General features: G+C 45.0%; 1 protein-coding gene across 1 annotated transcript in view; it reads right to left on the bottom strand.

Moving 5' to 3' along the window:
* Positions 1 to 24,156, bottom strand: part of LOC141213730 (uncharacterized) — a 55,470-nt gene extending 31,314 nt beyond the window's left edge. The window contains exon 1 of the mRNA XM_073665318.1: positions 23,957 to 24,156. The gene's annotated coding sequence lies outside the window, so the exon portion shown is untranslated. The remainder of the gene's footprint in view (positions 1 to 23,956) is intronic.
* Between the last annotated feature and the right edge of the window lie 1,118 nt (positions 24,157 to 25,274).

Raw genomic sequence — 25,274 nt, 5'->3', positions numbered from 1 at the left:
ACCGGTGTATGCCGCTGATGAATTGCCGGCTTTTCATGTCATTCTACATTATTCTTAGTTGTTTTCCTTCATGTAGAATTAACCTACAAGGAAAGAAAGGGTTTATTTTCATTCCGATATTTGTGTCCCATTGACTTGCATTGGTTTCCGGTATCGGAATCGGCGATATCCGATACTTTTTGGGTATCGGCCCGATCCAATCCGATACGATATTTCCTGATATCGGAAGGTATCGCTCAACACTAGTCTTCACATGTCTTCCTCCTCTAGTTATCCAAAATTCTAGAATAGCATGATCGCTGCCTCCTAGGGTCCCAGCCACCTTTACCTCCTCAACCATTTCCTCCCTGTTTATAAGGATTAGATCCAAAGTAGCAGATCCCCTTGTTTTCTCCCCTACCTTTTGGAAGATAAAGTTGTCAGCAAGAGAGGATAAGAATTTGCTTGACCTGTTAGTTTTACTTGAGAGAGATTCCCAACAAATGTCTGGATAGTTGAAATCTCCCATGACCACTACGTCATATTTTTTGGAGAACTTGGTCATTTGATACATAAAGAGTTCATCCATATCTTCAGCTTGCCCAGGTGGCCTGTAGTAAATGCCTACAATGGTGTCTTTTCCATTGTTCTCTCCTTGTATTCTTACCCAAACAGTTTCCACAGAACTCCCAGTCTCTGAAGCTTCAATCTCTGTGCAGATATTGGCTTTTCTAACATACAATGCAACACCTCCTCCTTGTTTATCAAGTTTGTTTCTTGCAAATAAGTTGTATCCTTTCAGCCTTTTATTCCAATCATGTGTATCGTCCCACCAAGTTTCAGTGATTCCAATGACATCATATTCCTTTTCCTGCATTAGTAGTTCCAATTCTCCTTGTTTGTTGCCCATGCTTTGTGCATTTGTATAAAAACATTTTAGTTTGTGATTGGTTTCTCTTCCTCCCATATTTTTATTATTTAAATTGTTTTGTCTTTGTTCTTCTTTTCCACTTCCAGTAGCAGAGATCTCAATAGTATTTGTCAGCTGTATGGCTTTTTCTGGCCTTTTGCTTCCCTTCCCACATTGTTCTAGTTTAAAGCTCTTCTGATGAGTGTAGCAAGGCGACTTCCAAATACATGTTTTCCAGTCTTCGCAAGGTGCACCCCATCTCTAGCAAGTAGTCCATCGTATAGGTAATTCATTCCGTGATCCAGAAATCCAAATCCTTGTTGACGGCACCATCGACGTAGCCAGTTGTTCACCTGTAGAATCTTATTCCACCTCATTGTTCCATGGCCATCCACTGGGAGGATGGATGAGAAGACCACCTGCGCTCCCAATTCTTTCACTTTCTTGCCTAAGTCTTCAGATGGGGACCTTCCTACAAGATGGGGACCAGGATGGGGACATTCCTCCAATATGGGGACCTTCCTCCAATATGGGGACAAGGATGGGGACCTTCCTACAAGATGGGGACCTTCCTACAAGATAGGGACCAGGATGGGGACATTCCTCCAATATGGGGACCTTCCTCCAATATGGGGACAAGGATGGGGACCTTCCTACAAGATGTGGACAAGGATGAGCACATTACTACAAGATGGGGACCTTCCTACAAGATGGGGACCAGGATAGGGACATTTCTCCAATATGGGGACCTTCCTACAACATGGGGACCAGGATGGGGACATTCCTCCAATATGGGGACCTTCCTTCAAGATGGGGACAAGGATGAGCACATTACTACAAGATGGGGACCAAGAAAGGAACATTACTACAATATGGTGACCAGGATGGGGACATTCCTCAAACATGGGGACCAGGATGGGGACATTCCTCAAACATGGGGATCAGGATGGGGACCTTCCTACAAGATGGGGACAAGGATGAGCACATTACTACAAGATGGGGACCAAGATGGGAACATTCCTACAATATGGCGACCAGGATGGGGACATTCTTATAATATGGCGACCAGGATGGAGACATTCTTACAATATAGCGACCAGGATAGGGACCTTCCTACAAGATGGGGACCAGGATGGGGACATTCCTCAAACATGGGGACCAGGATGGGGACATTCCTCCAATATGGGGATCAGGATGGGGACCTTCCTACAAGATGGGGACCTTCCTACAAGATGGGGACCAGGATGGGGACATTCCTCCAATATGGGGACCAGGATGGGGACCTTCCTACAACATGGGGACCAGGATGGGGACATTCCTCAACCATGGGGACCAGGATGGGGACCTTCCTACAATATGGGACCAGGATGGGGACATTCCTCCAATATGGGGACCTTCCTCCAATATGGGGACCAGGATGGGGACCTTCCTACAATATGGGGACCAGGATGGGGACCTTTCTACAATATGGGGACCAGGATGGGGACCTTTCTAAAATATGGGGACCAGGATGGGGACATTCCTCCAATATGGGGACCAGGATGGGGACCTTCTTACAAGATGGGGACCTTCCTACAATATGGAGACCGGGATGGGGCCCTTCCTACAAGATGGGGACCTTCCTACAATATGGGGACCAGGATGGGGACATTCCTACAATATGGGGACCAGGATGGGGACCTTCCTACAATATGGGGACAAGGATGAGCACATTACTACAAGATGGGGACCAAGAAAGGAACATTACTACAATATGGCGACCAGGATGGGGACATTCTTACAATATGGCGACCAGGATGGGGACATTCTTACAATATGGCGACCAGGATAGGGATCTTCCGACAAGATGGGGACCAGGATGGGGACATTCCTCCAATATGGGGACCATGATGGGGATATTCCTCAAACATGGGGACCAGGATGGGGACATTCCTCCAATATGGGGATCAGGATGGGGACCTTCCTACAAGATGGGGACCTTCCTACAAGATGGGGACCAGGATGGGGACATTCCTCCAATATGGGGATCAAGATGGGGACCTTCCTACAAGATGGGGACCAGGATAGGGATATTCCTCCAATATGGGGACCAGGATGGGAACCTTCCTACAAGATGGGGACGAGGATGGGGACATTCCTCAAACATGGGGACAAGGATGGGGACCTTCCTACAATATGGGACCAGGATGGGGACATTCCTCCAATATGGGGACCAGGATGGGGACATTCCTCAAACATGGTGACCAGGATGGGGACATTCCCCCAATATGGGGACCATGATGGGGACATTCCTCAAACATGGGGACCAGGAAGGGGACATTCCTCCAATATGGGGATCAGGATGGGGACCTTCCTACAAGATGGGGACAAGGATGAGCACATTACTACAAGATGGGGACCAAGATGGGAACATTCCTACAATATGGCGACCAGGATGGGGACATTCTTACAATATGGTGACCAGGATAGGGACCTTCCTACAAGATGGGGACCAGGATGGGGACATTCCTCAAACATGGGGACCAGGATGGGGACATTCCTCCAATATGGGGACCATGATGGGGACATTCCTCAAACATGGGGACCAGGATGGGGACATTCCTCCAATATGGGGATCAGGATGGGGACCTTCCTACAAGATGGGGACCTTCCTACAAGATGGGGACCAGGATGGGGACATTCCTCCAATATGGGGACAAGGATGGGGACCTTCCTACAAGATGTGGACAAGGATGAGCACATTACTACAAGATGGGGACATTCCTCCAATATGGGGACCAGGATGGGGACCTTCCTACAACATGGGGACCAGGATGGGGACCTTCCTACAACATGGGGACCAGGATGGGGACCTTCCTACAACATGGGGACCAGGATGGGGACCTTCCTACAACATGGGGACCAGGATGGGGACATTCCTCAACCATGGGGACCAGGATGGGGACCTTCCTACAATATGGGACCAGGATGGGGACATTCCTCCAATATGGGGACCTTCCTCCAATATGGGGACCAGGATGGGGACCTTCCTACAATATGGGGACCAGGATGGGGACCTTCCTCCAATATGGGGACCAGGATGGGGACCTTCCTCCAATATGGGGACCAGGATGGGGACCTTCCTCCAATATGGGGACCAGGATGGGGACCTTCCTACAATATGGGGACCGGGATGGGGACCTTCCTACAAGATGGGGACCTTCCTACAATATGGGGACCAGGATGGGGACCTTCCTACAATATGGGGACCAGGATGGAGACATTCCTACAATATGGGGACCAGGATGGTGACCTTCCTACAAGATGGGGACAAGGATGAGCACATTACTACAAGATGGGGACCAAGAAGGGAACATTACTACAACATGGCGACCAGGATAGGGACATTCTTACAATATGGCGACCAGGATAAGGACCTTCCGACAAGATGGGGACCAGGATGGGGACATTCCTAAAACATGGGGACCAGGATGGGGACATTCCTCCAATATGGGAACCATGATGGGGATATTCCTCAAACATGGGGACCAGGATGGGGACATTCCTCCAATATGGGGATCAGGATGGGGACCTTACTACAAGATGGGGACCAGGATGGGGACATTCCTCCAATATGGGGACCTTCCTCCAATATGGGGATCAGGATGGAGACGTTCCTACAAGATGGGGACCTTCCTACAAGATGGGGACCAGGATAGGGACATTCCTCCAATATGGGGACCAGGATGGGGACCTTCCTACAAGATGGGGACGAGGATGGGGACATTCCTCAAACATGGGGACCAGGATGGGGACCTTCCTACAATATGGGACCAGGATGGGGACATTCCTCCAATATGGGGACCAGGATGGGGACATTCCTACAAGATGGGGACCTTCCTACAAGATGGAGACTAGGATGGGGACCTTCCTCCAATATGGGGACCAGGATGGGGACCTTCCTCCAATATGGGGACCAGGATGGGGACCACCCTACAAGATGGGGACCAGGATGGGGACATTCCTACAATATGGGGACCAGGATGGGGACCTTCCTACAAGATGGGGACCAGGATGAGCACATTACTACAAGATGGGGACCAAGATGGGAACATTCCTACAATATGGCGACCAGGATGGGGACATTCTTACAATATGGTGACCAGGATGGGGACACTCCTCCAACATGGTGACCAGGATGGGGACATTCCTCCAACATGGGGACCAGGATGGGAACATTCCTACAATATGGGGACCAGGATGGGCACATTACTTCAAGAGGGGGACCAGGATGGGAGACATTACAACAAGATGGGGATCAGTATGGAATATTACGACAAGATGGGGGACATTACAAGATGCAAATTAGGGTGGGGCACATTACTACAAGTTTTTTGCCAGAAAAACTTCAAAATAAAGCATGAAAAAATATTTTGCCACTAAAAATGCTGCTTTATATATAAACTAAAAGTGCACGCTTTTTATCGCCACATCCATAACGGCCCAAGCTATAAAAAATAAAATAAAAAATAAAACAAAAAATGTTCAAAAGGTGTATAGAAAAAAAATGGTATCACTAAAAATGTCACTTTGTCCTGCAAAGAATGCGGCCCCCCAAATTAATTTTTTTTTCTGTGTGCGGCCCATATACCCAGCCGAGTTTGAGACCCCTGCTCTAGACAGTAATGCCTTCTACAATGTGCAGCAGCAAGAAGCTTTATGCAACCACGACTGAGGCTACTGCACGTCAGCTACAAAAAAACAGTTATCCAACCATCGCTATTGCTTTGTTTAGATTCTGGAGCACTTTAAAGGGTTTTACCACCGTCTTAAATAAGTAGGTTTAAGTAGTCGTTGAAAAAAAATCATCACCATTGCAAATTCCCTTTTAAATTGACCCCACCATCTTCCAAAATGTCAGAAGTGGGCAGTAGTCAATATATGTACTTCCTATGGGCTTCTATGGGCCTTGTGCAAAACATTGCATTGTACCCAGACCAATGTTGATCTATGGGGCCCTGCACATGTCCGATTTTGTCCTTGTAATTGGACCGAGTCTGTCCAAGGTAAAAATATCACAGCATGGCCGATTTGCAACTGTAAATTGGATCGCACTCGGCCAAGCAGATCAATGAGTCCGTGGGGAAAAAAAATTGGACTGCACTCTGATGGCATCTGAGTGCAGTCCGATTTTCACAGACTGACAGAATGGAGAAGGAGAATTTTTTTCCATCTTCTTCTCATCCAAGAAAATCAAATCACACTACACCGCGTGCAGAATTATTAGGCAAATTAGTATTTTGATCACTTTGATACTTTTTATACATGTTGTCCTACTCCAAGCTGCATAGGCTTGAGAGCCAACTACCAATTAAGTAAATCTGGGGATGTGCATCTCTGTAATGAGGAGGGGTGTTGACTAATGACATCAACACCCTATATAAGGTGTGCTTAATTATTAGGCAACTTCCTTTCCTTTGGCAAAATGGGTCAGAAGAGAGATTTGACGGGCTCTGAAAAGTCCAAAATTGTGAGATGTCTTGCAGAGGGATGCAGCAGTCGTGAAATTTCCAAACTTTTGAAGCGTGATCACCGAACAATCAAGCATTTCATGGCAAATAGCCAACAGGGTCGCAAAAAAGGCGCAAAATAACTGCCCATGAATTGAGGAAAATCAAGTGTGAAGCTGCCAAGATGCCATTCACCACCAGTTTTGCCATATTTCAGAGCTGCAACGTTACTGGAGTATCAAAAAGCTCAAGGTGTGCGATACTCAGGGACATGGCCAAGGTAAGGAAGGCTGAAAAAACACCACCTCTGAACAAGAAACATAAGATAAAACGTCAAGAATGGGACAAGAAGTATCTTAAGACTGATCTTTCAAAGGTTTTATGGATTGATGAAATGAGAGTGACTCTTGATGGGCCGGATGGATGGGCCAGAGGCTGGATCAGTAAAGGGCAGAGAGCTCCACTCTGACTCAGAAGCCAGCAAGGTGGGGGTGGGGTACTGGTATGGGCTGGTATCATCAAAGATGAACTTGTGGGACCTTTTTGCTTTGAGGATGGAGTGAAGCTCAACTCCCAGACCTACTGACAGTTTCTGGAAGACAACTTCTTCAAGCAGTGGTACAGGAAGAAGTCGGTATCGTTCAAGAAAAACATGATTTTCATGCAGGACAATGCTCCATCACATGCATCCATGATTTGTGACACGGGAGCCCACAAGCCGGTCTACTGAGCAGCTCACCAGAGCGTGACGGCTTCATAGAAATATAGGACGCGGTCACGCTCGGGTCGGGAGAGCTGCAGCCAATCCGTGCGTTGCGATCTGACATTTTACAGAACCGCACAGATGTGTGAAGGAACATTTATAGCAGTAGAAATGTGTGACTTGATCAGATTCCTTCTTTCATGACAGCTAATAGACACCTAATTTGTTAAAAAAAGGAGTTTTCTTCCTGAGACAACCATTTAAGGAACTTGTAGGGTAATAGAGGGAAATCTGAATTCCCAGCAGACTTCAACCCTATTACTGGATTATGAAGGAACCAATTCTGATAGAATAGTAGAATATAAATATGGTGTTACTAACTGGACAATTTCCAATAATAAGTAATAATTCCAATATTCGTCTTGTATGAACACAGTGTCACATCGATGGTATCATCTAGACGTCTAACCGTGACCTTTTTGACCACTTGCAAATGAAATGCAATTTTTTTTGGCCAAAATTCTCAGAATTAAAAAAAAAGGCTATGAAAAAACCGTGAAATGTACAAATCGGAAAAAATTTTCAACAAGAAGCCACAAACAAAAAGGGTGTCACTCCGATTCTGCGGATCATAGAGGAACTCTTTGTACATTGTTCTTTATAGTCAGAATTATGGGAGAACAATGGCCTTCTTGTTATAATGGCTACAATGAATATGAGCGGTGTAAGCCACAGATGTGGAGATCATTTGATATAACAGAATTGCTGTGCTCAATATCTTAAGAGGAGGATTGAGGCTTAACAGTCTCCTCACCTTGACATGCTTAAATGTCACTCTCCGCAAGGAGAAACGTTACCCCTTGGATCCCAGCCAAACCAGATCTCACACTTTGCTGCCCCTCATCAGTGCAGCTCGAAACACTGTCTGCAAATTGAGATTCTGGTTTTGGATTTTATCCTAAGTCATGTGACAAGGCTCGTTAGAGAGTCGATATTGACTTTTAGGATCGCTACTTCCTGTAGGTGGCAACCAGAGTTCTAGTCCTCTTCCTCTCTGAAGAGATAATTTGCACAATATCTTAGACATAACAGGATTTCATATCGTTACAATCGACTTCTGATTCTCCAAACTTATCACAAACAAGTGATAACATAAAGCAAGTAGAGATGAGCAGATCAATTCTCGGGACTCCGGTCCAGTGTCCAGGTCAGTGGTGCATTGCATCTATACGAGAGGATTGAGAATCTCCTACTTTCCAGCGTGGAATTTGATTTGTCAGGGCTGGCGCGACGTCATCTGGGAGACATGACAGATGACGTTGCGCCAGCCCTGGCTAATCAAAAGCCGTGCTGAAACACCGGAAGGGAAGAGATTCGTAGGCCTCCCTGTCTAGTCGCCAGTTACCACTGATCTGGACGCTAGACCGGAGTCCCGCGAATGATCTGCTCATCTCTAATAGCAAGGACATGCCATCACCAAGTGAGCGGTGGAGATTTCACTCCCAGGATCTATCAAGTCTTCAGTATGAAGAAGGCTGTGCTAGTTCACTGTTTTCCCAAATAACTTGAATACATTCACGTTGCCCACTTAGTCTAGACCATACATGTCAAACTCTGGCCCGTTGGCCAAATCTGGCTAGCAGTGTGATTATATTTGGCTCACGACACCAGAACAACCTCCTCTATGTGGGGCCCATTATTCCGCATGGAGGACTATGAGGGGCCCAATATTCCGCATGGAAGACTATGAGGGGCCCATTATTCCGCATGGAGGACTATGAGGGGCCCATTATTCTGCATGGAGGACTATGTGGGGCCCATTATTCTGCATGGAGGACTATGAGGGGCCCATTATTCTGCATGGAGGACTATGTGGTGCCCATTATTCTGCATGGAGGACTATGTAGGGCCCATTATTCTGCATGGAGGACTATGTGGTGCCCATTATTCTGCATGGAGGACTATGTGGGGCCCATTATTCTGCATGGAGGACTATGTGGGGCCCATTATTCTGCATGGAGGACTATGTGGGGCCCATTATTCTGTATGGAAGACAATGTGGGGCCCATTATTCTGCATGGAGGACTAAGTGGGGCCCATTATTCTGCATGTAGGACTATGTGAGGCCCATTATACGGTATATTGGTTGGCCTGCAACTTTGTCCAATTTTTTTATTTTGGCCCTCTGTGTGTTTGAGTTTGACATCCCTTGTCCAGACGGAGTTTCCAGGGGTCAGACCTCCAAGGTTTAATTGTCCTGGTGTATCCTAATGATACACTATAAGACAATGTGATGTACTGTGTTGTAAGGGGTTAATTCAAGGGTTGACAACAAATAGGCAGTAAAAAAAAATGAGGGTAGTAGTAGCTGGGCTATTTTCAGACATTCATGCTTAAAATACAAATAAAAGATTGAATAGTCTATGCGTTTCAGGGTCGCACAGACCCCTTTGTCAGGACAAGGGGTCGGTGAGACCCTGAAAATGCGTAGACCTCTCAATCACTAGATGATTTATATATTAATTTCTATTTTGAGCATGAATGTCTGAAGATAAAGCAGCTATTCCTACCCTCATTTTTTATTGCCTATTTGATGTGTACTACTCATGGACCCTCTCCTGGATATAATTACTGGAAGGACCTAAGGGCCATTATAGATGTTGTGTTCTTATTACAACTTGTCAATGTAAGGGGCGATGTACAGGGGGCGAGGGGAACCTTTTACCTCACCTTACAGGTGTTTTCCCTATGAAGAAATGTTTATTTTTTTTAGATAGAATTTAACAATTTGGCTTTATTCTATCACTTTAAAATTGATTGTTTCAGCTATGTTTTAGCCCTTGGGAAGGGAGGTACCAATGACCGACATGTACTAGAACATTCCTAACTACACTCGTTACCTTAGGACATACGATCAACACAAAGACTTGTTTTGAGTATAGAAATGCCTGTGCTGATCTTACTTTGGGTGGGGAGTAATGATGGGCAAACATGCTCGGCACTGCTCGACCGAGCATCCGGGTGCTCGATTATAGAGTGGTGGTCAAGTGGTTCGGTCCTCGTAAGACGCTCATTTGAATCATTGAGCCACGCTCCGCACTGAAGCGGGGTATTCCCCTGCTGGGAGTGCAAAGACTCCTCTGTCAGCCGGACTCTTTGTGAGCTGTAGGACTCGAGAGAGAGAGAGAGTCCATCAAAAAAATGCTCGAGTTTCATATTCACTTCTTGTAATGCAATGGCCGGCGCCCCTGCATGATGTCCCCTTCTCCCTCCATGCAGGGACACCGGCTTACTCACCACTCTGGCTTTCAGCGTGGTCCCTGCTGAGCTCACTGTCTTCTGCTGCTATGCATGCCACAGTTCCGGACAGCACCTGGTGCTCACGCGCTCCTCTGCTCTTAAAGGGGCAGCGTGCTTACAGTAAATACCCTCAGCCTGTAGCCGAGAGGCATTTAGTATAATTAGTACACCTGCAAGATGGCTCTCAGCCAATAGCTGCGAGGAATCTTGTATACAAGACTCCCTCCCCCTTAGGGAGTCCCCAAGCAACGAGTTTAGGCATTAGGCAGTGTGGTGTTCTACCAGTTCAGTTGTTCAGTAGGGGAACCAGGGGAGGTCCTGGTGCGACCAGCGTCCAGAACCCAAATCCCTGGCCCCGTTGAGGCCAGTCCTTTTGTCCAAGTGCGGCAAGCGCCTGAACTTTGTCCCCTGGTCCTGGTGAAGCCAGTTCTGTTCCCGAAGTCCACTGGTTCCGGTGTGGCCAGGTCCCGAACCTGAAGCCCTGTTCTGTGTGTGGCCAGTGCCTGAACATTGTCCCCTTGTCCCGGTGCGGCCAGTGCCTGAACATTATCCCCTGGTCCTAGTGCAGACAGTCCTGTCCCCGAACTACCTTTGTCCCAATGCGGCCAGTGATTGAACATTGTCCCCTGGTCCTGATGCAGTCAGTCCTGTCCCCGAAGTCCCCTGGTCCCAGTGTGGCCAGTGTCTGAACACTGTGCCCTGGTCATGGTGCGGCCAGTCCTGTTCTCGAAGTCCCCTGGTCCTAGTACGGCCAGTGTTTGAACATTGTTCCCCGGTCCAATATCCTAGGCCAGTGTGTTTAAACATAGCCCTAATCAATGTCGGCTAACCTGACCGCTGGGGTCAGCAGCTACAGAGGCATATGTTCCTTAAATAGTTCACATTTGTTCTTTCAAGTACACATCCACATGGCAAGGGTTAGGGAGGGTATTATTCCACAGGGCTCAGGTCTCATTGTTTGAGCCTTTAATCAATTTACACAGTTGGTATAGCAGGAGGCTCTTGTAAATAAACATCTAGCTAGCCTTAATACAATATGCAATTAGCATAGTAACAAACATGCTGCTGCAGTACCGGGTTCTGCCTAGGAGTGGTATCTGGCAACTAGTTGCATCTCAGTCTGTCTCCACCATCAGGAGCTCCAGTGAACACAAAGGAGCCGCTTAGCTACGTCCCTACATAGGCAGGCCCAGCCCTATGGCACAGTGGGTCCACAAGTTCACGTGTGCCACTGTTGAATGTAACACTTCTATTAAGCTCGCTACTCGAGTCAAGCATGTCCAAGGTGCTGAATTCGGGTACCGAGCACTTGAGCATTTCAGTGCTTGATCAACACTAGTGGGAAGTTAATTGGCATAAAAAGTTAACATAAGACAAAGAAATGCTGAGTCCAATTGAGACTGCGAGACTGCGAGATGCAGGAGGACATCTGCTCTCATCAATCTGGGCCTCAGTTGTATAGGAGGGGTTGGGTGGGGGAGGTGCAGATATGGAGATTGAGTATAATTCATGTTTATTATTATTGTTTTATTAACTGTTTATATTATCTTTTATTATCATGTATGTTTTTGCATTGTATGTATTTACCATTGTCATTTTAGCAAACTATATTATTATATTTAGCCATTTTGTGGGAATCTATTTGCATCTTCAAATCCATTATAAAACAGGCACTCTCAAAATTTCTAGTGCAAGTGTCACATATCTGCTCCAACAGAAAAAAATCCACTTCAAAATTTCCATTTCAAATCTACGAGTGTACCAAGATCTTTCTGATGGAGTAGACAGCACTGCATGATCATGGAGGAGACCAAGGAGGCAGAATGAGCTATAGAAGTGAACCTACACGTTTCGAGCTGCTTACCTGCTCTTAATCATGGTATACAATGTTCACCTCAAAAACAAACTTAAATATCTACACATATAAAATACAACCACCAAGAAGGAGATAAAGTAAAAATTAAGGTTCCAAATACCTGAGTGTCAATAATGAACATCATGTCCCTACATGAATTCATTCCCATCGAAGTAATGGTTTCCAAATTGAAAATCTAGAATGCTTCTCTGGTAAGTAATGGGCATTGCCAGTCACCTCCTCTAGGAGGTCTATTGACTTTCTCAATGGCGCAAACATGAAAAACATTTGTGCGTCCTTCATGTTCTTGAGCAAAGCGTTTCGATGCACAGGAGGAGTTCTTATTGCCAACTTTAGTAACATAGGTAACATGTTCCGATATACGTCTTTTTAGTGGCCCGGTTGTGCACACTTAACAGTTGCCTTGGTATAGGATCGATTCTGATCGCTGGTTGTAAAACCCATGCAAAGATTAGCATATCTACATGGATGTTTGCCCACGAAGGAAAAAACCTTTATGGTGCAAAAATGTAGTTTTATGACTGTTACAGTGGGTACGGAAAGTATTCAGACCCCTTTAAATTTTTCACTCTTTGTTTCATTGCAGCCATTTGGTAAATTCTAAAAAGTTCATTTTTTTCTCATTAAAGTACACTCTGCACCCCTTGACTGGAAAAAAAAAAAAAATGTAGAAATTTTTGCAAATTTATTAAAAAAGAAAAACTGAAATATCACATGGTCATAAGTATTCAGACCCTTTGCTCAGTATTGAGTAGAAGCCCCTTTTGAGCTAGTACAGCCATAAGTCTTCTTGGGAATGATGGAACAAGTTTTTCACACCGGGATTTGGGGATCCTCTGCAATTCTTCCTTGCAGATCCTCTCCAGTTCTGTCAGGTTGGATGGTGAACGTTGGTGGACAGCCATTATCAGGTCTCTGCAGAGATGCTCAATTGGGTTTAGGTCAGGGCTCTGGCTGCGCCAGTCAAGAATGGTCACAGAGTTGTTCTGAAGCCACTCCTTTGTTATTTTATCTGTGTGCTTAGGGTCATTGTCTTGTTAGAAGATGAACCTTCGGCCAAGTCTGAGGTTCAGAGAACTGTGGAAGAGGTTTTCATCCAGGATATCTTTGTACCTGGCCTATTCATGTTTCCTTCAATTGCAACCAGTCCTTCTGTCCCTGCAGCTGAAAAACACCCCCATAGCATGATGCTGCCACCACCATGTTTCACTGTTGGGATTGTATTGGGTAGGTGATGAGCAGTGCATGGTGTTCTCCACACATACCGCTTAGAATTATCACCAAAAAGTTCTATTTTCATCTCATCACACCAGAGAATCTTATTTCTCATGGTCTGGGAGTCCTTCATGTGTTTTTGAGCAAACTCTATGAGGGCTTTCATATGCCTTGCACTGAGGAGAGGATTCTGTCGGGCCACTCTGCCATAAAGGCCTGACTGGTGGAGGGCTGCAGTGATAGTTGACTTTGTGGAACTTTCTCCCATCTCCCTACTGCGTCTCTGGAGCTCAGCCACAGTGATCTTGGGGTTCTTCTTTACCTCTCTCACCAAGACTCTTCTCCCACGATTGCTCAGTTTGGCTGGATGGCCAGGTCTACGAAGACTTCTGGTGGTCCCAAACTTCTTACATTTAAGGATTATGGAGGCCACTGTGCTCTTAGGAACCTTGAGTAATGCAGAAATTCTTTTGTAACCTTGGCCAGATCTGTGCCTTGCCACAATTCTGTCTCTGTGCTCCTTGGGCAGTTCCTTTTGAGCTCATGATTCTCATTTGGTCTGACATGCACTGTGAGCTGTGAGGTCTTATATAGAACGGTGTGTGCCTTTCCAAATCAAGTCTTATCAGTTTAATTAAACACAGCTGGACTCCAATGAAGGAGTAGAACCATCTCAAGGAGGATCACAAGGAAATGGACAGCATGTGACTTAATTATGAGTGTCTGAGCAAAGGGTCTGAATATTAAGGCTATGTGCCCACGATGCAGAAATGAAGCAGAAAATTTCTGCAGCATTTCTGCATCTCCCTGGCAGAAAAAAACGCATGCAGATTGTGCATGCGGTTTTCCTGCAGAATACATGCGGATCCACATGCGGGTTCACATGCGTTTCCGCATGCAGATTGACAAGCACTTTCTAGGCGATAGCATCACTTGGAAAGTGCTTGACAACTAGGTCACACTGTATAAATCCATGCAAACAGCATGGATTTATACAGTGTGAACCGTAAAAATTAAAACAAATAAAGCTATACTCATCCCCGAGGCCCCGGCGTGGCTGCAGCGCTGCTTACTGGCTGGTTCCCGGCTGCCGGCATATCGCGAGACAGAGCGGTGAAGGGCCTGCGGTCACATGACTGTGACGTCACCGAAGGTCCTTCAGCGCTGCTGGCATTCAGAGAGAAGACGCCGGACAGGTGAGTATAAACTTTATTTGTTATTTTATTCTTTTTTTACAGGTAGAATGGTACCCAGGTCTGGATGAGAGTCTCCTCTCCTCCAGAACTGGGTACCATCCGCACATAGAGACGCATAGAAGCCGCTTGTAAAAATGTACAGTCGCGGTTTCTGTGCGTCTCAATGCAAGTCAATGGCGGGAGTTCCGCTGCGCTTCTGCAAAATTAAAGGACATGCTGCGGATTTTTGTACGCAGCATAAACGCTGCGGAAAAATCCGCAGCATGTGCATAGAACATGCGGAATCCCCTTGGGGACCATGGGGTGCGGATTACCTAGCGTTTTACAAGCATTTCCGCTGCGGAAATTCCACAGCATAAACGCATGAAAAACGCTACGTGGGCACACAGCCTTATGACCATGTGAAATTTCAGTTTTTCTTTTTTTAATAAATTTGCAAAAATTTCTACATCTCTTATTTTTTTCAGTCAAGATGGGGTGCAGAGTGTACATTAATGAGAAAAGAATGAACTTTTTATAATTTACCAAATGACTGTAATGAAATAAAGAGTGAAAAATTTAAAGGGGTCTGAATACTTTCAGTACCCACTGTAGGTGTCATAAAACTACATGGTGAAAGATACGTATACAGCACTCCTGGTGATGAGGTGAGGTGCCTAAGTTAGGTTCTAACCCTTGGTCAATATAGTAGAAGAACTTGGGACTCAAAAGGTTGCAGTGAATGATAACAAGCTTAATAGGCGATCCTTATGGTGTTAACGTTTCGGTCCTACATATGGGCCTTCACCAGAACTGATTGCCACTTGGAATATGAATGGTAGTCCATGTAGAGAAGCGCTATGGAACGTTATGGACGCTCGTCGCTATAAAGAAGGTGCTGTTTCATAGCACTGCTATAGGCGGACTGCCATTCATATTCCAAGTTGCAATCAGTTCTGGTGAAGGCCCATATGTAGGACCGAAACGTTAACACCATAAGGATTGCCTATTAAACTTGTTATCATTCACTGCAACCTTTTGAGAGCTAAGTTCTTCTACTGTAAAACGACATGGTGGCCTCATTTTGTTACTTTTTGGACGAGTTACCACTGTTCAATAATACCACCCATAGATGAGAGTGGAATATTTAGGAGGGAATTTTCATGAACTGCCTTGTTACAGTGGTGGCTCCTACCACAGGAACACAATAGGATTCAGTGAGCTTTTTAGAACGTCTCATTCTTAGGGAACAGCCAGACGGCCATAAAACTCGGACGAGGATCGCAACACAATGCTCGGACTGGCGGGCGGCTATCCCGACCTGTGCGTGACAGCTGCATAGAAATACATGAAGCCATCACGCTCAGGTCAGGAGAGCCGCCGGCAATAATGGCCTTTATACTCAGGCTTTCTTTTATCACAATTTATGATCAGTAACATTCAGCAGGTCTTTTATCCACCATTTATACTGTATATCCTGTTGTTGATGCATAATATAAAGCTTAAAGCTGTCAGCAGGATTTTGCTAAGTAAACTAGAGGCAGTGTCATGTTGGGGCTTCTACAACAATTAATATGATACCTGAGGTGAAGAAATCCGTCTTGTGGTTCTTGTTTAATCACTTTTTGCAGTTTTTAGTTAATGAGATGCTCGTGCTCCGGGGCAGGCCTGTAGGCAGGTCTCATCTTGTGCTCTAGGCCAGATCAGCAAGAAGAGACCTGCCCACAGGTTGCCCGAAGCACAAGCATGTTCCTCATCATACAGACAGCCAAACAGAGAGAAAGGGGCGGCCTGTGGGCAGGTCTCTTCTTGCTGATCTGGCCTAGAGCACCAGGATAAGACCTGCCTACAGGCCCGCCCCGCAGCATGAGCATCTCATTAACTCAAAACTGCAAACACTGATTACACAAGAACCACAAGACTGATTTCTGCACCTCAGGCATCATATTAATCAGTATAGCAGCCTCAACATGACACTGCCTGTAGTTTACTATAGCAAAATCCTGCTGACAGGTTCGCTTTAAACATCAAGCTTGCAGAGAATGAGGTGGCTGGTAGTCACCAGTGTAAAATTAGTTGCATGCAATTGAAAATTAGCTAAAAAGGTGAGGAGAGATTCAAGAACATAAATCGTACTTCTGAATATGCTCCAAGAAAATGAAACTTTGGAGCTTGGTGATTCATTTATTGCAACAAGATATAATTAGTCATCCGCGATATTGAGATTGCAGTCTGTTGGCTATGCTTTCTGCACTCATTTAAAAGGGCAACCTGTCAGTAGTATAAGATTCTAACAAATGTCCTACAGCTAAATTATGGGAGTAATGACATCTGCTAATCGACCCTGAAGACCAGTCAGAAGCTACAATCCCAAGCCAACAGGACTCTGGTGCCTTTGTTCTACTAAAATGGCCAAGAGAGCTCATAGAAGTCATTTCTTGGTCGCAAGCATATGTGTCTTTAAATTAAAGGTGCTGTCCGGCCCTACGTGCTGTAAGGATTCTCCGGTTCTGGTGGTCATGTGACCACAAGTATGTGATTTGTATACTCCTGACCACATTCCGACTAGACTGTGTCCGGCCTAAGTCAATACACTTGCATTGAGCGAAACCATGCACGTCTAGTTGGAATGTGGCCGGGAATACGCAAATCAAATACTTGCGGTCACATGACCGCCTGCTCCTGGTGCCGACACCGAAGAATCCTCACAGTGCGCACTGTACATGCTGTGAGGATTCACAAGTCTGCAGTCGCATAGAGTGACTGCAAACTTGTATCTTAAGATGGGACAACCCCTTTAAGCTTTATTAGGACCACTGCATGTAGATGCGGATGGATAGAGACTAAGGACACATTGGTTTTGTGGCTACTATCGGGCATGTTCGCTCTACAGGTAGATGCCCAATGGTCACAGACTGGATGAATGTCTAGGTATTTGTCCACCTTAAGAACACATTGCAATAAAATACGTACCACGTGAAATACATTATTTTTAGTAATACTTTGTGTACTAAATCACAGCCTGATGCACTTGCATTTATAGTCAAAGGTAAGCGGTCACCAACGTTTTGCTATTTAATATGAGAGCAGCATGATGTAGGGGCAGAGACCCTGATTCTAGTGATGTGCCACTTGCTCAGCAGCTTGCTGCAGTTTCAATACAATCAAGAGATTATTACTGCAGGACTAGGTGTCTCGTGCCTTATAGTCCAGCTAATCTGTGTAACCCTGCCCCAACCACTGATTGGCTGCTTGCTCACAGTGTACATAGGAACCTGCCAATCAGTGGTGTGGGCGGGGTTATACAGAGCTCTGCATTCAGAGAACTGCTAGATCTGCAGCAGATAAATCTGTGACAGCAAGCAGCCCATCAAGTGACACATCGCTGGAATCAGGGTCTCAGCCCCTACATCATGCTGTTCTCAGATTACATAGAAAAAACCTGATGACAGATTCCCTTTAAATGGATTTGGGACTAATTATACAAAGCGCAGCATGGAGATTATCATTAGAAGAATAGGTGTCTTGTGCAAGCTAGACAATAATTTTAAAGTATGGATTTTTAGAGTAAGTGCAAAGCTTCACGGGGTGAATACATCCATGCACAGGGAGTACAAAAAATCATGCCAAAAGAGAAAAACCTGTGTAGGAGGTATAGTGAGCAGTTCACGCACCTTCATGGGAGCCCTGTTGTAATTCCGTACCAGTGGCGTACCGCCAATGGCGGCAGGCCACGCGACTGCTATGGGGCCAGTGTCAGCACCCGCAACGCCTACCCACCCCTTCCCCCCACAAACCCTCCGGCCAGCCAGCGCCGCCCCGCATTCAACTGTATCGGCAGATGTCGATACAGTTGAAAGCAATGATGGAGGAGGGAGTAAGATGTGACACTCTCTCTTCCATCATTCTCCCTCTGCCTCTGACACAGCGGGCGCGATGGTGTTACTTCATCATGCTCCACGCTGTGTCAGACAGTGGAACTACTGAGGTGAGGAGATGCGCTGCAGAGACCAGAGCAGCGGGGGAGAGGAGAGTATTGTATTTATTTTTTGTTTAAATCAGTGAGCACGTGGTAACAATAATACTGGAGGACTGGGGCTGCATTTTACCCTATGTGGGGCTGTATTTTACTGTGTGGAGGACCATGGGGAGTGCATTATACTGTGTGGAGGACCATGGGGAGAGCACTATACTGTGTGGAGGACCATGGGGAGAGCACTATACTGTGTGGAGGACCATGGGGAGAGCACTATACTGTGTGGAGGACCATGGGGAGAGCACTATACTGTGTGGAGGACCATGGGGAGAGCACTATACTGTGTGGAGGACCATGGGGAGAGCACTATACTGTGTGGAGGACCATGGGGAGAGCACTATACTGTGTGGAGGACCATGGGGAGAGCACTATACTGTGTGGAGGACCATGGGGAGAGCACTATACTGTGTGGAGGACCATGGGGAGAGCACTATACTGTGTGGAGGACCATGGGGAGAGCACTATACTGTGTGGAGGACCATGGGGAGAGCACTATACTGTGTGGAGCACCATGGGGAGTGCATTATACTGTGTGGAGGACCATGGGGAGTGCATTATATTGTGTGGAGGACCATGGGGAGTGCATTTTTGTGGAAGGCTATGTGGGGCCATTATGCTGTATGCAAGAAATTATACTGTGTGGAGCGCTAATGCGGGCCATTATACAGTGTGGAGCCATTATGTAGGCCCATTATACTGCATGGAGATCTGAGTGGGCGATCATACTGTGTTGTGATCACCATACTTTGCCTTGGGAGCTGAGGTGGGTACAGTATGCTCATTATACTGTGCATGTGGAGGAATTCACCACAGGGGTATCATACTGTGTTTGGGGGGCACTTTTGTTTGCATAATACTTTATTAGGACAATGAAAGAGGGATCTAAGACTTCAGCAGGAGGAAAATTACTATGTAAAGGCTGGAAAGTTGTGAGATCTGCTCTTCTGTGACGCTCGACAAATATTTATTTTTTTAATTTTGGGTGGGGGCAATTAGAACTTCTGCTATGGGGATCCATGATTTATATGTACGCCACTATTCCGTACATATACAGCCATATAGTTAAACCTTTTCTCCATGTATTTGTGACATTTTGCGGCAGATTTTTCTCCCAAAATAAAGTCCTGTCTGCTGTAAGACGTATGTTTTAACCATTTGCGCCAGAATTTAGAGCCATTTGCATCATGCATGTCACTTTTTAAAACTGGATGGTTTAATCATGAACATAACTCTAAAAATATCACATTTTTGTTCAATCTCAATCTGGTAAGGAGTTGGCGTAAAAACTGAACAAACTTTTCTAGAGGTATTTAAAGTTACAACAAATGTATCAGCCTCCTTGAAACAGTTTAGATTCATTTGTTGCAAGTAACAGCAACATTAAATATAGCAAAACAAAAAAAACATCACCCTTAGTGTGATATTCTAACACAGACTTTGTAGGGGAACTGGAAAAACTTGTAGTGAATTTTTCTTTGATATTTTCAAAACCAGTTCTGTAAGAATATTTAGCAGAAAGTGAATGCCATCCTCCGATTAGCCGACTTCTTCCTGTATCAAAAATGGCTCTCTAATCTGTGCTGAACGTCAACGCTCAGTGAAACCGCACCAAAGAAATAGATCAAAGGGAAAAAAGGTTACAATATATAAGGGAATGTGCATATAGAGTTTTTTATTTAGGTGGTCAAAACCAATGAGTTTTTGCCACTCTATTGATGCATATCACAGAGGATTATCTTTTGCTATATGCATCAACAGAGTAGCTTTTGCAGTTTTACATCACTGATGTGTCTGCAGCAGGCAACAAACACAGCTTTGCACTGCTGTTGAGGAGGAGGGGAATAAATTGAACTCTGCTAGAACCAGTTAAAGATGTAACCACATTGTGGCTATGCTGATGTTCATGAAAACCCTTCAGGAAAATGCTCCTTTGGAGAAATTTTGGATATGTGCATACAAAGTCTCTTCCAGGTGGGTCCGTGTCAAAAAGCACAAGCTAGATACTCAAAAGAATGAACATACGCATTTCTAACTTAAAACTACTTGCTTTGCATATGTTTAGTCTTTTAAGGGTCTTTTAACAGCTTCAAGTCTCCAAAGATGTCAAGCGGTTAAAATAAGTGACCCGACAATTCTTCAAGCATTTTCTGCTCTATATTTTACAATGCAAATCACTGGGAAAGCTCAATAGACGCACGGAATACACTCAGACGTCTTTTTGAGTGTTTTGTCAGCGTTTCACCATTACTGAATGTAGTTATAAAAAATGTCCAAAAAATGGCATTTAAAAAAAAAAAAAAAAAAAACGCTCTCTAAATAAAAAGTAAAAAAAAAACAAAACACCAGCAGCCCCCCCAAAAAATGCCAGCGTCTCCCTCTTGAAAAACATGGCGAATTCACCCACCTTGAAAAGATGTCGTATGCGCATACCCTTGGAGGGGGTGGTTATTTCCTTAACCATTTCCTGGATCAGTTTTAAAGATTCCCTTTTCCTGACATTTTTTTTTTAAGCTTTTTGATTGGACAGTTCAAGTTTGCATCAGGAGTAGCTTCAAAGAAGTGACATGCACTTTCTTTTCATCCACCAAGGTGATTTGCAATATCTAAAGTGGGAAAATAAAACACTCCAAAGACTGAACATATGACCATCAATCTGGTTTTACAATAAAAATTAATAAGAACATTTTTTTACGCTTTTTTGTTTTAGAGCAATTTTTTTCCAGGCACTTTTTGGAGTGAAAACTCCTCAGAGTACCAAGGGGCCTGTGCACACAATGTCTTTTTCGTGCAGATTCAGCCTGCAATAGCGCTTAAAAAAAAAAAAAAGCTAAATGGATTTTCTGTGAATATGTTCAGTCTTTTTGAGCTTTTTTGAACAGCTTTAGGCTTCAAAAGCTGCAAAGTGGCTAAAAGAAGTGACCATTCTTCAAGGGCAGCTTGTGCTTGGAAGCTGCTCAATAATTTATACCAAATTTCACAAATAAACACCGGTGAAAACTATGAAAAAAAAAAAAAAAAGACTTCTTCTTGTATTAAAAATGGCTCTCTAATCTGTGCTGAACATCAAAGCTCTGTGAAAAAGCATCAAAGAAATAGATCAAAGGGTAAACAAGTTACAAGGTATAAGGGAATGTGCACATAGAGTTTTTTATTTAGGTGGTCGAAACCAACGAGTTTTTGCCACTCTATTGATGCATATCACAGAGGATTATCTTTTGCTGTATGCATCAACGGAGTAGCTTTTGCATTTTCACATCACTAATGTGTCTGCAACAGGTAACAAATGCAACTTTTATGTTATGGAGGAGAAGAAAGTTGAGATCTGCTAGAACCAGTTGAATGCCACGGCCCACCTATCAGTATTTGGTCAGTATTTTTTCTCAGGAGTGGGAGCCAAAGTGGCTAAAAGAAGTGACTGTTCTTCAGGGCGGCTTCTGCTTGGAAGCTGCTCAATAATTTATACCAAATTCCACAAATAAACACCGGTGAAAACTATGAAAAAAAAAAAAGACGCCACAAAAAAAAAATCAGCGTTTCCTGAAGAGCTTTCCTCTGGCAAAAGTTAGCGCGTAAGTTCAAGTGATGTAGAACTAATGCAATCTGCGACCAAGACCAGTCCGCAGCGTAGGTAGTAAAGGGGCGGTTAAAAAACTTTGCAACTGCACAAAATAATAAACGAAACCAAACTCACCTGCTGCTAGTGCTACCCAAGTGGATCCAACAGAGGCCGCGCCGGTGGTCTGTGCTAGGACTGCCAGCAGTGACATTCCCATGCTTCACTCATCTGACTGCTGATGCCTGTGATTGGCTGCAGCGTTCAGGTAACTGGAACTGGGCATGTCATCAAATTTGTCCATGTCGATGCTTTGTTCCAAAACTCCTGAACACTGCTATCAATCCTGGTCAGGTGAAGGAAGAATGAGAGGTCATCGCTTCAGCTCCTGGTGCAGACCACAGTGGTTTTCACATAGGAAAGTGGACCCCAAATACTCTAAAATGCCTTAACTAAAAAACAGAGCAAGTGTTTACCTTCCCGGGGTCCAGTGACGGCTCACTGCCATTGTTCGGGTTTCAGTGTTTCGATTGCAGTTAGGATGTCACATTCAAAGTGTGCACCACCGCTGTAGCCAATCACTGAGCTCAGAGGTTCGTACCGTCAACCTTGGCTCAGCTGCCAAACTCAGCAATTAGCTTCATACGCGCTGTGGATGTGACATCACCGATGCAACCAAACAGTCCCAAGGAACAACTGGGAGACGGCACTGAACCCCAAGAAGGTGAGTTACTTAAAGGGGTTGTCTAGGACTATTTTTTTTTATTATAAGCCAACGGGTAGGTAGATGCTAATAGAGGCAACTACCTGTCTGTTGTGCCCGGCAGTCACCAATCACTCCTGCCAGCAATTCATCTTCTCTACGTCAACAGAGCACCTCTTCTTCTCCCACTATGTCGATGAGTCGTCACTGCTGATATCATACTGATTGACAACTGGCTCCCCGCAGTTAGGCAGCGGGGAGCCGGCTGTCAATTAGTATGACGTCGCCAATCACACCCCATCAACAGAACAGAGTAAAAGAGAAGTCGGTGAATCGATGGCGGAAGTGGCCTGTGACCGCTGAGACCAATACTTAGCAACTACCTGCCTGTTAGTTCTTAATCACATAGTAAAAAATAAATAAAATAGTCCTGGACAACCCCTTTAAGCATTTGGGGTTCACTTTTAGAAAAGTGGAAAAACCCCTTTAATATTTTAAAAGCATCCCTATGGTGAAACAGATTTTTTAACATCAGAGATTTAGTAGGGCACATCTGCCAAACCCCTGGAAGACGCTCCGAGAAAAAGGGGGGCATCTATCAGATTCCTAGAAGAGTTGCCAAATTTAGTTGGCTTCTTCTGTGTGACGTCGCAACGCTCGATCTGATGACAGAGCCCGTCCACCTGCACATTCAGGGTATAGACTGGATAAACCGTTACAGTCACAGCCCCCCACATGCCCCAAGTATATAGGGGTCTCGCAGATTTGCAGGAGGTACGCCATGAAAGTTGGAAGTTTTCCAAACTTCTGAAGTTTTGGCTAACATGGCACAGATATGCTGAATGTATGGTGTCTGCAGTCCCATGTAAGGAGACATAGTGGGAAGGTTTCCTGGTCACCATTCACACCTGTGAAGAAGGATCTTCCATAGAAACCCGTTCTATGCAGGAAGTCCTCCCACCCATGCAAAGCATTATGCCTCCCACTGCAAGTGACAGCAGCTCAGTCACTACTCACCCTGTTCCGGCAGAGGAACTGCTCATGGAGATGGCTGCGAGCAGCACGGGCGTCACATCACGAGGCAGAGTCCGGAGTCTGTGCTCTGACGCTGTGTGTGAATCAGACAACGTGACAAAAAACGGGTCAGCGACACCGCACACGCAACGTCACCACCACGGCCGCGACCCGGGACACGCCCTCATTCCTATGCATGAGCGGGAAGGAGGCGGGGCGCTGACGTCACGACCGACACAGCTCTGCGCCTATAAATTCGCGGATTTTTCGACTGCTCGTGTGATCACTGCGGCGGCTGCGACTGTTGGTCGAGCTGGAATGGCGTCCTCGGGGTTTCTCTCAGAGAACGTTTTTTATTTAAGCACCAGTTGTGTTTGTCGATAATAGGGCGTAAATATTAGAAGAGAAAAAACTCGGTGACAGGAAAAAAATCATTATGGAAATGTAGATTAGGTTATGGTCACAGTTTCTTTTTTTATGTGGGTTTAGAAATCCATCCTCTTCAAAAAAAAAAACGGCCTCACTAAGCATCAAAATAATAATCTGTCCTGAGGCGGAAAAAATCTGACGAGTTTTTTTTCATTTCAAGAAATATGTATTTTTTTCCCATAAGATGTTTTTTGAAGCGTTTCCGCGCGGTGTTTTGCAGTCTTTTGAGTTGCTGTCATATTTGGAGCAAATTCCAGTTGAAATTTTCTTCAGAGTGGCGCTACGAATAGGCTATGTTCACACTAGGCGTTTTTTTTTCAGCGTTTTTTTTTTCCTGCAGCAAAATCTGATCTCTTGGCAGGAAAGAAGCTGCATCAAAAACGCAGGTTTTGGTGCGTTTTTCAGGCTCCCAAAGTTCAGCTTTGCTTGCAGCACAGAAGCATGAACACAGGTCTCCAATGCAAGACATATGTGAAACCATATTAACCAGAGTTACAAATGTAACAGTGGGGGGAGGTGAATTGTTCAGGAATAGTTTACTTAAGACACTGGCAGGGCATTGAGTTTGTAGGACACTATTTACTTTAACACTATGGTCTGCCATTGAGTTGCTAAGAGATTGTTCAATCTCACACCTCCGTGGGCCACAGGTATTGTTCAATCTCACACCTAACTTAGCCAATGTTTACATTTTACACATCACTAATTTAATTAAACTGTTCTAATCCAAAGTGCCATCATAGGTGACCAAGACAAGATGGTAAAATCACAAAAATAAATGAGTTTCACATACTGCTCTACTTGCTTTTTTTCACTAAAAACCTGATAGCTATGTTCACACTACGCGGTTTTCACCACCCATTACTTTCAATGGGTAAAAAACGCTGAAAGA

The sequence above is a fragment of the Phyllobates terribilis genome, unplaced genomic scaffold, assembly GCF_046119375.1.
Source record: "Phyllobates terribilis strain yellow unplaced genomic scaffold, ASM4611937v1 Scaffold_211__1_contigs__length_3443825, whole genome shotgun sequence".
Classification (NCBI taxonomy): Eukaryota; Metazoa; Chordata; class Amphibia; order Anura; family Dendrobatidae; genus Phyllobates; species Phyllobates terribilis.
Note: the sequence above shows the minus strand (reverse complement) of the source record. Positions and strands in the feature narration are given on the sequence as shown.